The sequence below is a fragment of the Euprymna scolopes genome, chromosome 46 (assembly GCF_053919585.1).
Source record: "Euprymna scolopes isolate OS-2025 chromosome 46, ASM5391958v1, whole genome shotgun sequence".
Lineage (NCBI taxonomy): Eukaryota > Metazoa > Mollusca > Cephalopoda > Sepiida > Sepiolidae > Euprymna > Euprymna scolopes.
In genome coordinates this window covers 89,042,103-89,055,273 of record NC_136527.1, presented here as the reverse complement: position 1 = coordinate 89,055,273, position 13,171 = coordinate 89,042,103, and the positions used below count along the sequence as shown (strand labels likewise).

Sequence of the window (13,171 nt, the reverse complement as noted above, 5' to 3'; positions counted from 1 at the left end):
TGCACTTCGTCTACTTTTTTAGCTAAGTTTTCCTTTTTGAATGGCATTCTGCTGATCTAAAAAGAAAAGGTTACAATTCAAATAGTAAGCAGTTATATTCATGATTAATTTGAATATGTTAGCTCTCTCTCTCTCTCTCTCTCTCTCTCTTGTACCTATAAACACTAAATATTACAGATATAATGAAGAATATGACTTAGTAGCACTAAGGGAATTTCTCAGGGCGTCCATTCCTCTATTTTGTACTTTGGGGATTTCCCTTCAACCCTATAAGGGAAAATATTAAAGGAATTTATCGAAATCTCCCAAAATTATGATATGATGTCATGAATGAAAGAATGGAAGAGTTAATGATTGCTCAGCATCAGAAACATCATTTTACACATAATTTTTTTTTTTTTTTTTTTTTTTTTTTGCATTTTCCTGGCATATAACCCAGCTGTAAACACTATCAATAATTCCCCCCACTCTTTATCTGTACCTAAACCTAAACGTAGATTCCATGAACAAAGCTTCTTTCTTAGAACTGCACGCCTGTGGAATTGTCTTCCGTTTTCCTGCTTTCCGGCTGACTACAATATGGTTGTGTTCAAGTCTAACGTAAATAAGTTCTTGATGAGCCGTTCCATATAAGTTAACAAATTTACCAAATTTTTATTACTAATGATTACTATATTGTCCAATTTCTACTGTACACTCTTTAACCCTTATCCTTGAGTGGCTTCTTGGCCTTGATAATGTGGTGATGCCTATGTAAAAAAAAAAGAAAAGAAAAGATGGGGAGGGAGTGTCAGAACTTTCACTGGAGTTATCTCCTTTTGGCATTTGTAAAATTCAAACAAATTTTTTTAAAATCCAATATGGCTGCCTTCAACACGCTCTCATAAAAACGTGTTTTTCCGCTGTAAAAAAAAAAAAACTACTTGATGAAATTAAGTGAAATGTTTTTCGGAGAGCTTTGTTCCATAACGGATACATACAATTTAAACTTTTTTCGATATTTTCATTTTTTTAATGTCTTTACAAAAAATGTCTGGAAATTTATTGAATGTACCTCATAATTAGCGAAAAATAAATTTTGCCTAAATTAGCCAAAGATTTTCAGTTTTCCGAAAATATTTACCTCCCTTTTGTTACGATTAGAACTATTTTTTTTTCTTCTTTTTTTTTTTTTTTGCAGAATTCAAATTTTGCTAATTGTGTTTTCGGCGCTTATGTCAACGGATCATTGAATCTAAGGGAGATAACTGGCATAAACATAGCAAAACCAAACATATTTGCAATATATAATTTGGGACGCTGAAATAATCAGTAAAACAATGAAAGAATGTTAAAAAAAAAAAAAAAAAAATGATTACACGATTTTTGTAGCCGAGTTCCGGAAATTGCTACAACCGTTTACGAAAAGGGTACTCGTACAGTTTAGTCAAAACATTAAAAAATAAAAATATCGAAAAAGGGTTATATTGTACGTATCCGTTTGGGACTGGAAGGTCTCCGAAAAAAAAAAAAAATTCTCATAATTTGATCGAATAGTATTTTCTTTTTTTTTTTTTTTTTTTTAAGCGGAAAAACACGTTTTTATGAGAGCACGGCACGAATGGAATTATGAAATTTATTGAACACGCCACGGGGAGATAACTCCAGTTAAAGCGCCGACACTCCCTCCCCATCTTTAATACTAGCTTTTCTTTCTAAACATCGAACCTTTCGCTCGATATCATAACAAATTGTTTTTTCGATGTAAAACAAAATAAAACAAAAAAAAAAAAACTATTTGATGAAGTTAAGTGAAAAAAAAATTTTTTTCGGAGAACTTCGTTCCATAACGGCTACGTACAATATAAACTTTTTTTCAATATTTTCAATTTTTAATGTCTTGATCAAACTGTGCAAGTACCTCATTAATATTTGATTTTCGATGCTTATGTCATCGGATCATTAAATCTAAGGGAGATAACCAGCATAAAAATAGAAAAACTAAGCATATTTGCAAGGTATAATTTAGGACGCTGAATAATCAGTAAAACAATGAAAGGATGTTAAATGAAAAAAAAAAAAAAAATGATTACACGATTATTGTACCTATTTACTATGCCTCCCCACGGGACAGAGTTAGACACCAGTGTAGCCAAGTTCCGGAAATTGCTACAACCGTTTACGAAAAGGAAACAAGTTAGCAAAGTTAATGAACTAACTTAAAATATGATAATGTTAACAAAATAAACTTATTAATTAACATACACAAAACAAAAGTAACCTGTTACAATGTAACGATGTTAATTAATCCAGAACAAAAAGTTAAATAAACTTATTAATTAACGAAAATAATGAGACTTTTTTTTTTTTTTTAAGGAGATTTTGATTTTTTTGTTTGTTCTTTTTTAATGAAAATAAAAAAAATTTAAAAATAAGAAATTTGGTAGTTTTTATTTTAGGTATTTTTTTTTTTTTTTTTTTTTTAGATTAGGTCCACCTTCACAATTTTCTTTTAAATGACGACTTTTAAACGTTTTCGACGCACGCGCGTAAAAAAATGGCCACCAAAGAATACAATGCATAATACAATTTTTTATATCTCGATAACTAATTATTTCTGCAAAATTTCAATGCGATTTCCGCATTCAGCATAGTCGAAACCCTTCAGAAGAACATTGTAGCGCCGGTGGAGTGTGGACCTAAGCTAAAATTTTACCGTCAATTTCTATTTATTTATTTTTACTATCCTGTAGTTTCATTTTGCAAGGTATAGTTTGGAGCGCATAGCGCCGATCCGTTGACATAAGCGCCTAATTTTCTACCTTATCGTTTTTCGTAATTTTTGGATATGTTCATTACTGTGACATGACACACTTCAGTAGATGTCACTGGTTTCACTGGAAATTCAATTTTCGAATTTCGCTGCGATAACGGAGAATTCGTTAATATGCATTTTGTGGAGGGAGGGGGGGGGGCAAAATCAGGGGAGATAACTTGGATTTTAATCATTTTTAATAAGGGACACATTGTCCATTTACACCGTTAGCTTTATTCCTTTGTCTTTGACGTTTCGTTTTTTTGGGGTTTATTTTAGAAATTATTTTTACATTTTATTTTTATCATTTCAAGCAGTCATTTCTTAATATTTCTCCAATTTACGGTCGATTCTGTTTACTTAACATTTTCAAGTTAAATTCAATTTAGCACTTGTGCAGTTTAATATCCACGAAGCAAATTTAGGAACACATTCTTAATATGTGGATGGGCTGGAACGGAACTCTCCTAAGATGAAAGCAATTAATTTCCTTAGTGGTTGCGGTGCGGTTTATTTTGTTTATTAAACTGTTAGGTGAAAGTACAGAATAGTTAACAAAGCTCCTACTCTCCTCATATTAAGAATGGGTTTCTAAATAATAACAGTATTATTTCAGCACGGTCCGTATTCTGCAGAAGTCCTCATTTCTTTAAGCACAAAAAGTCTAAAGGTAAGTTGATTATTGATTAATTAAGATAAGGAAAAACCTTTTTTGGATTTCGTTAAGATTGGCATTTCTTTGTTTACAAAGACATTCGGCGGAAGTGACATCAGACAAATTTTAAGGTACGGATGATCAACACTTCAACACTGTATATAATGTAACTTTTTTAAAAATCAGTAAATATCCAGATACGCTACAACAGAACACCGACCACTCTAAGTTGTTTTTTTTTTTTTTTTTTTTTTTTTTTTTTAGGTAATTGAGGTCGCTGACAACGAATCTGATAGTCAAACTTGGGGCAAATTTACCGTTTGCATGGTATTAACGCCTGAACCCACGAACTACTTTCCACCATTTTGCAGCTTCCGTTTACGCTACGCGCGTGCGCTGCACTGCATAGCGCCGCTGCAGCATAAAGAAAAGTACAACAAATTGGGGGACATTTTTTTTTTTTTGTCTTACGTAGTTTTTAAAATGCGGTTTATAAGAACATAACACCAAACATTTTCATGTTTTTGGTTCTTATTTTTTTCGGGGGGAGGGGATTCAATTATAGAACTTATGTGGCTTAATAGGTGCTTCTGCAGTTTAGTTAACCGTTTTTTCGTAAGTAACGCAGTAACGCACCGACATTTACCAATTAGAACACCATTTATCATTTTTCGAAGATTTTACTGTTTACATTGGGGGGGGGGGGCACCTCAACACTACAACCCGCCCCGCCACCCCGCTCGCACCCCCCAATGTAAACAGTAAAATCTTCGAAAAACGTTAAATGGTGTTCTAATTGGTGAATGTCGGTGCGTTACTTTTTGAAAATTTGAAAATTCTATGTTCCAGGAAAAAAAAAAACAATTAAATTACCCCCCCCCTCCCCAACTTGGAGTGGTTTCCTTTTCTTTTTCAGCTAATTTTAAATTTTCCACCCAAAAAGTGCTATAATGTATTTTTGAAAATTAGAAAATTCTATGTCCTGGAAAAAAAAAAAAAAAATTAAATTACATCCCCCCCCCAGCCCCCACAACTTGGTGTGCATTTCTTTTCTTGCTTTATTTCTTTTCCATTTAATTCATGTGAAAAGGCAGTTTGCTTGTTGAAGCCGTCGTTTATGCTACAAGCGCGCTTGCGCATAGCGTAAATGGAAGTTGCAAAATGGTGGAAAGTTGTTCGTGGGTTTAGGGGTTAATACCATGCAAACGGTGCCACAAGTTTGACTATCAGATTCGTTGTCAGCGACCTTTTTTCCGCTGTAAAAAAAAAAAAAAAAAAAAGAAAAAAACTACTCGATTAAATTAAGTGATGTTTTTTTTCTTTTTCGTTCTGTTGTAGCGTATCTGGATATTTAACTTAAAATCAAATATAAAAATAGAAGTTTAATTCAAACAGTTTTTGTTTCAACTTTTATAGCAAAATTAAAAACTTTATAATAAAAATATGTTTATGAACTGAGTTTTTTTAATCAAACATCAGAAGTGTTGGTAATTTTTTTTTTATATATCAAACATAAAAATATTACTTATAAAATTTTTTTTAATTCTCCAACGAGATTTTGTTTAAAAATATTTATGAAGTGGGGTTTTTTTTTGGTTCTTGTTGTTTGATTAAAAAAAGACAGTTCAGATTTTTTTTTATAACACTTTTATGTTAGATATTTTTTATAACAGTTTACTTTTCTGTTTGATAATTTTTTTAATAAACTTCTATTTTTTATATTTGCTTAAACATAAATAAATAAAAACTACATACAGTGTTGGTCATCCGTACTTTAAAATTTTTCTGACGTCACTTCCGCCGAATGGCTTTGTAAACAAAGTGCGACTCTATCCCCTATATCTGTATAAATAGTTAAAGCCAAAAAAAAAAAAAAAAACGGATGACAAAAATATACAACAAATGTTACCAATGACAAGACAAGTTACTTTTCTATCATCCGAAAATAGTTTGTGTTTTAACTTATTTTAAAGCGTTTACTTACTCTGAAACCAAAGTAGTGTTGGTTTCAAATCTGTCAACATTATTTGAATATGCAGAATCACACGACATCAGGTCAAATTCATTCGTCAGTGTGCTTAGATTTCACTTATTCATCAGTGTTGACAAATTTCAAGCATGTTTTTCTCAAGTATATATGCTTAATGCTAAATGGATTTTAAGTCATTAACAAAAACAACAACATAAAACTATTTGTAATGCCAGTTCAGGTAGTGGGTTCATCTCTATGTCCTTCACCCTGACGTGATACCTATGCAATGTATCAGCCAGTGCCGTAGAGGGCGAAACATCATCTTTCGGGGTTACATTGTACAAATAAACTGCCTCAAACACTGCAACCTGATTTGACGGTTCGATGATTTCGTTCAATGATCCCATTTCCACTAGGGTACATGGATGCATCGAAACCTCAGATGTACTCCCCAGCTGTCAGTAAACTTTCTAAACTGTTCACTGTCAAGCAATATCTCTGTTGGAGGTCCAGGTTCAAGGAAAATATTTTTTAGTTGACGGACAATAGTGACTGTATCTTGTCGATGCAACATTCGCCAAACCTTGATGGACCGCAATCAATGAGAGTCAGGAAATCCTCGCCATTGTGGTGAGTAATGTCTATCGCTAGCTGTCTCCAGTGGCTCCTAACTTCCAACTTCCCCTTTTCCTAGCAAACGGGTGCCGGGTCAATGGACTGGCATTCCAGCAGTTTTTGACCACTTCCATGACGTCTGCCCTTTGCACTCCTGGTTCAACCAACTTAGCAAAATATAGGGTCCGCTTGACTCCGGGATGCCTGCTTTATTGGTGGATTTCCTTAATCTGATTAGATTGATCAGTGATCATATATGCGGCAAAGGGAGGTTGCATAGGTTCAACAGTTCTTTTTATGGCATCAAGCCATCTTTGAGATACCCTTGTTAAACAATCTGCCTTTTTTTATGCTGGATCTGACCAGGGACACCTCCATCGATAGTGCATATTTGTTCACCAGGCTCATGATCGTGTCGAGCCACCAACGAATGAGCATCTCGCTTGTTGCTTTGGTTCGCAGTCTAGCTCGTCTGATAAGAGTGTCTGAAATCCACTTATGGACGCAAGCAGCAACTGTGAATAGTCGCAAGGTGGTTGTCTTCCAAAGGATTGCCAAGTTTATTTCCTTGATCATTGCATTGAGTTCTGCCAGGTTTATATTTGGGAGTTTTTTCTGGGCGTAACCAGCAAGCGTCTTCCACTATGCCTCCATTATCGACTAACGACATGTCAGTGGCAAGAGAGCTTGCGTCAACCCATACACTATGGTCCTGGCTGTCAACACACCCTCTGCCCCGTGCTGGATCTTCTTTGTGCACTCTGGTGAGGACCTCTCTGACCATTGTATTGAGGGGGGGCATCATAAATTTTGTCATCCCATCCGGTGGTGACATCAGAGGCTCTCCGTTTGATGAATGCCACTGCAATACGAAGCCACCCACCCACCCACAGGAAAGTGTCCAACCAACTTTCCGCACAATGAAAATATGTTCCGTCACGTGAAAACACAGGAGACATACCTTGGATTTCATTGCCTCGTTTCCAACACAGGACATTATCTTTTTCCCAGACCTGCAAACTGAGCACTCTTGCACCATCCCGTAGCCTTTCTGGTTCCTTGCTGAGAAGGCAAAATTTGTGAAGATGTTCTTTTACGCGCATTGCAGACATAATTTCTTCATCCATATACACATCGTCAATATATGCAGATGTTGTCCACTGAATGCGCTCATCCTTAGTCAATATAGCATCAACAATCCTTTGCATAATTGATGGCGCCAAATTAAATCCAAATCCCATGCAGGTTAAGCAATACCTTTCTCCCTTGATGAGCACCGTTTGATAGGGCCATAGTGACTGATGTACATGCACTACGGGCTGTAAAAGATTTACGTGCTTGTTTGGTTCCCGATAGTCGAGTACCAGCCTCACCTTCTGTTTATTATGCTGGATAACCGCCATTAACGGGATCAGACACCTTGCGGGGCCCAATTCCTTCTCTGGATAGGGAACTAGCCATCCATTTTTTATCCAAGTCTGTAGTCCCTTATCATATTGTCCACAAGCTCCAGGGGAATTTTATATTCCGGACCCCTATTGTACAACTTCCCAGGTGGCTGCTCGTCCGACCATTTCCAGGAAACTGTCCAGGACCTCGTACACTGGTCAAATTTCGCAGGAAAGTCAGGCTGTTCAAGTTTCATGAATGCACCCAGAGCAAGGCAGGCATTAGAGAAATGTGCCCTACCCTCACCATCAATACTGACACCACCCAATTCTTTGATAACGTCCATTCCTAACAGCAGGTCTTAACCAAGAAGGTCCCCGCTCACAACCAGGGCTCGTACAGTTATTGTAGACCCATCACCGACACGTGTACGAATGATACTAACTCCACAAGAGGCTAGCGTGCCCCCTGCCGATTGTCAGTACTGGAATCCTCTTGTCCCATGCGTCACAGCATGCCTTGCGCATGAGAGTCTGTGTGCACCCTGTGTCTACGAGCGCAAAGCGTTCACAACTATTCACACGCACTCTCACTGTGGGTAGCGCCCTATTTGTCAATGATCTGGGGAGAATACTGGTGCTATAATTTACTCTCGTTGTCTGTTTCCCGGACAACTCCTTGCTACATGACCTAGCTTGCTGCACCAGTAGCAACGCATGCGTCTTGGCGTTTCCTGAGCAGACATGTCCTTTACATTGCTTCGGCTTCAGCAGTCTCTAGAAAAGTGGTTTGGTCCGTCACATTTATAACATCTTACGCCATCTTCTAATGGAGTAGATGCTTCTGCACCGGCTTTGCATCTTTTTCTTTTAAAATATTACGGGCTCTAGCCAACAATTCCTGAAGCCCAATCTTGCTGAGCCTTGCCGTGAGCATTGTCATCCGGGAGTCCTCTGAGAAAGGCACAACTTAATATGCATTCAGTCCCTCCACCAAACAGCGCAGCTAGTCTCTTTTAATCCGTCAGGTAGACGTCCACCGTCTCATCCAACCCATGCCGCTGTTCGGTGAACTGCCTCCAGGCAATAAAAAGGTTTGTAGTAAAGGCCGCGTATAGTGCCTCCTTAACCTCCTCCAGAGTTGGTTCATCCCTGAGCTGTTGATAAATGGAGTATGCCCCCTTGGTCAGCCTCAATGGGATGACAAGCGTGGGATCCTTTATTTTGCAAAGCCAGCAGACAAGCTCAGCTTTTTCCCACCACTCAACTACCGAGGGTCCGGCAGAGGAGCCGTCAAACTCTGGTATCAATCTCAGATCAAACTTGTCCATTGCAAAAAAAAATGGGCCGAAATAGCTTGTGGTCGATCAACAGGCAAAAATCACTGCTCACACAAATTCTTCCAAGTGATTTTGCCACTTTTCAAACGTCAAATGATTTCTCGATCCATTTCCACCGACAAGTGACCTATTTTTATAAGGCACACAGATGTCACGGCCGCCATGATGGACTCTTTCTTTCTTTCTCGACGTGCATGATTCACAAGACAGACAGACACGAAGACATTTGTATGGTAAGCCATTTTCCCCACATTACCACATTATATATATATACATATATATATATATATATATGTATATATTGGTTCATTTTTCTAATAAATTGCGTACGTTTTTGTTGTGTCCCTAGGAAAAAGGTTATATAAAAAAAAACTAAAGAACAGGTCGAAAGAATATATTATATAAAGAAATTAATATATTTGAGCAGCACTTTTTTTCTCCAGTGTGTCTTTCATTGTAGAGCAGGGACAATTGCAATCCATTTTTTTCTTTTTGGCGGGCTAATGTTTGAACGTTCTGTTCGATTGTAAAAATTAATTTGCCATAGTTACAAATGTTTTCAGCTTCCATAAGTCGTCCACCCGGCCCTCCATGGCCCGGGCGACAAGATCAAAATGTAGTATCTGTTCCGACAGATACTGCAAGCAAAGACCATATGTGGGGTTACCCCCACATATCAGACCTTGGTCAATGTAGGGATCACCCTACAAACCAACAGTTACTATCCAGCTCCTATTTCCCACCTCTCGGGAGCTGGTTCCCCTTTTCCCTCCCCCTTCCCTCTCTCTCCACATTAAAAAACGGCCTTGTGCCTAATTTGCTCAGTGGGGAAGCAAATAAATACAACTTCCATAAGTCGTCCTCATTAATTAGATTAATCAAAAATTGTGAATTTATTGAAAATATGATTTTTAATTCATCACTCACCTGAGGATGGCTTATGAAAGCTGAAAACATTAACAACTACAGGAAATTTCTTTTTGCACTTAAACAAAAGGCTCCTGTAATCATAGTACCCTTTGCCAGGAAATCTGTCATCACTACTCTGTCCTGGTCCCAGAAGACTGTGAGCATGACCTTGCAGCAGTGGGCTGCACCCTTGGCTACTTTGGAGGTGGTGAGTTCAAGTGCTTCCACTGCATTGACTGGGCTTTGATCTCTGGATCATAGTGATGGACCCAGGTTTCATCCTGTGTAATCAGTTTTTCGAAAAACTTTGGCGGGCTAATGTTTGAATGTTCTGTTCCATTGTAAAAATTAATTTGCCATAGTTACAAATGTTTTAAACTTCCATAAGTCGTCCTCATTAATTAGATTAATCAAAAATTGTGAGAGGACGACTTATGGAAGCTGAGAACAGTAACGACTACAGCAAATTTCTTTTTACACTTAAACAAAACGTTCGATCACTATCCCACCAAAAAAATGGATTACAAGAGAAACAAACAAGAATGAAACATGTACGAGGGGCGTGTAATAAGTAATGTCCCTGACCCACTTCCCATAGAAGTAGAGCAACGAAACTTGGCACAGTTATTAGTCTTTCTCTACATAGGAACCACCCAGAGTTATGCATTTCTCCCATCGTTTGATGCAGCTCTGGAGACCGTTTTTGTAGAACACCCCAGGTTGGTCCTCCAACCACGACGCGACTTCAGAAATCAAAGCTGCATCATCTCGGAAATGCTTTCCTTTCAAAAACAATTTCATGGCTGGCAAGAGGTGAAAGTCAGAGGGTGCAAGGTCAGGAGAGTGGGGAGGATTTCATAACCACACGCCCGTGCTTCTGATCTGGCCACATGCGAGTTGTGGAGGGTACCTTTGCTGATCTTGCCCCCGCCTCTTGATTTTGATAGCTTCCCTTAATTTCCTCAAAAGTGAAGCATAATAGGCTCCTGTAATTGTGGTACCCTTTGCCAGGAAATCTGTCATCACTACTCCGTCCTGGTCCCAGAAGACTGTGAGCATGACCTTGCCAGCAGAGGGCTGCACCCTTGCCTTCTTTGGAGGTGGTGAGTCCAAGTGCTTCCACTGCATTGACTGGGCTTTGGTCTCTGGATCATAGTGATGGACCCAGGTTTTATCCTGTGTAATCAGTCTTTTGAAAAACTTTGACTCATCTTCTTGGCACATCGCCAAATTCATCCTCGAGCACTTAACGCGTTCTCGCTTCTGGAATGGTGTGAGCAACTTGGGAATCCATCTGGCAGACACCTTATGCATATGCAAATGGTCATGAATGATAGTTTCCACAGACCCTGTACTAATCTTGACATCTTGGGCTATTTAGCGAATAGTAATGCGCCGATCTTCCAAAATGGCAGCCTCAAATTGACGGACAGATGCCTCATCAATGGCAGAAGGGGGGGCGACCAGGCCTGGGTGCTTTTTCCACAGACTTCCGGCCATGTTTGAATTCACGATGCCACCGTTTTACAAGGTCATATGATGGGGCATTATCACCATAAGTTTCTTTCATTTCATCAAAAGTCTCCTGTGGTGTGCATCCTTTCAAATACAAAAACCGGATCACTGCTCGACATTCAACAGGCTCCATTTCACACCTGACTCAGTTCAAACACCTGTAAAACAGAAACCACAATTAGTTCAGAGCTGTAATTTGCCACATAACCCATAGAGATATAAATCATTGCACATGCAAAATTTCAGCTAGATCAGACAACTGGAAGTGGGTCAGGGGCATTACTTATTGCACGTCCCTCGTATAAAGAAAGTAAATACAAAGAAAGCTTGTCTGTATTTCCGACTGTTAGACAATCTCGTGATAGGTCACAATATTTTATTTTTCCATTTTCATCCCAAACAAGGCAAAGTGTCACTTTGATGGCGAAGGCTACTATCTGTAACATAATTGGTAAGGGTACTAAGTAGGAAGTTGTGCAGCAAGATGCCTGTTCACATTACACTTGAACTTCTGCATGTCAGTACAGTCGCAGAAACAGGAACCCAGAAGGGAATTCCAAAGTCTAGCTGTTCAAGGAAAAAAACATTAAAGTAGAAGGCTTTTTTCTCTTTTTTTTTTTTACACAGTGATCACCACTTATCAAGGCCCGGAAGTCACTCAGGGATAAGGGTTATTGCAAGTACATTACGTTAGTGTGGAGATTTGATGAAGTGTTTACTTAAGGGGGCGGTTCATTAGGAATTTGTTAACATTGGACTTGAAGACATCAAAGTTGTAGTCCGGTGGGAAGCAGGCAGACGGAACAGAGTTCCACAGGGGTGCAGTTCTAAGAAAGAAGCTTTGTTCATGGAATCCGCGTTTTGATTTAGGCACAGATAAAGAGTGGGGGAAATTTTTCACTGGATTCAGCTAGACGGGTGTTTTTCGTGAAAGATTGGCGAGGGGGGACCAGAAATTGGAGTTCAGACGAGCACCTGCCATGAAAATAACGATAAAACAAAGATAGGCTCGCAACGTCTCTTCTGTGGGAGAGAGGTTGCAGGGTAGAGAAAAGGGCATCCCCCACTAAGCCACGAAGTCTATTTTGTACTCTGTCAAGGCAGGATAGGCTGTTTTTAGCAGCTCCTGCCCAGATGTGGCAACAGTATTCCATCCTTGGACGTACTTGGCTTTTATATAGATAGAGAATTGCATCAGTAGTGAGATATCTTCTGGAGCGGTAGAAGGATCCCACCATCTTTCCAGCGACCTTGGCAACAGACTTGATGTACGTGTTCCATTTCAGATCAGGAGTAAAGGTCAAACCCAGAAGCTTGTCAAAACACGACCTTATTCAGGTGTATCTTGTTGAACTCGGGGATGTTTCTGTCAAACTTGGGAATTTGGACGGAATTTATTTACTTCACCGGAGTAGTGAGAGTGAGATATCTTCTGGAGCGGTAGAAGGATCCCACCATCTTTCCAGCGACCATGGCAACAGACTTGATGTACGTGTTCCATTTCAGATCAGGAGTAAAGGTCAAACCCAGTAAAGGTCAAACCCAGAGGCTTTCTTACATCTAGGGATCCCTTCTGTGTAGGGGTGAGACTTTGCTGCTTGTTGAGGGGTGTTTATATCAAAGGAGTACAAAGGCTTGTAGGGATGCAACATTTCATCGGTGGGACAGAGGCTGAAGCTTAGATGACAGTTCAGGACCTATCAGGTTGGCAACTCTCCTTTGAACCCTGTCCAGGGGCGAGAGACTAGTAGTAGATGCACCAGTTAAAATGTGACAGCAGTACTCCATACATGGATGAATGGTGGCCTTAAAGAGGTGAAGGATACTTTCAGGTGTAAGTAGCTTTCTAGCATGATAGAGAGAGCCCACCTTCTTCACAGCGACCTTGGTAATGCTCTCAATGTATCTGTTCCAGCTCATGGTAATCATTGTCAATACTTTTTTATAACCCCGTTCCATAGACCATGAAAACAGACAAAACCT

At 39.0% G+C, this 13,171-nt stretch overlaps 1 protein-coding gene across 2 annotated transcripts in view; it reads left to right on the top strand.

Annotated features, from left to right (window-relative positions):
• Positions 1–2,969: 2,969 nt before the first annotated feature.
• Positions 2,970–13,171, top strand: part of LOC145270996 (uncharacterized) — a 47,700-nt gene continuing 37,498 nt past the window's right edge. For both annotated transcript variants that reach the window (XM_080126562.1, XM_080126561.1), the window contains exon 1: positions 2,970–3,464. The gene's annotated coding sequence lies outside the window, so the exon portion shown is untranslated. The remainder of the gene's footprint in view (positions 3,465–13,171) is intronic.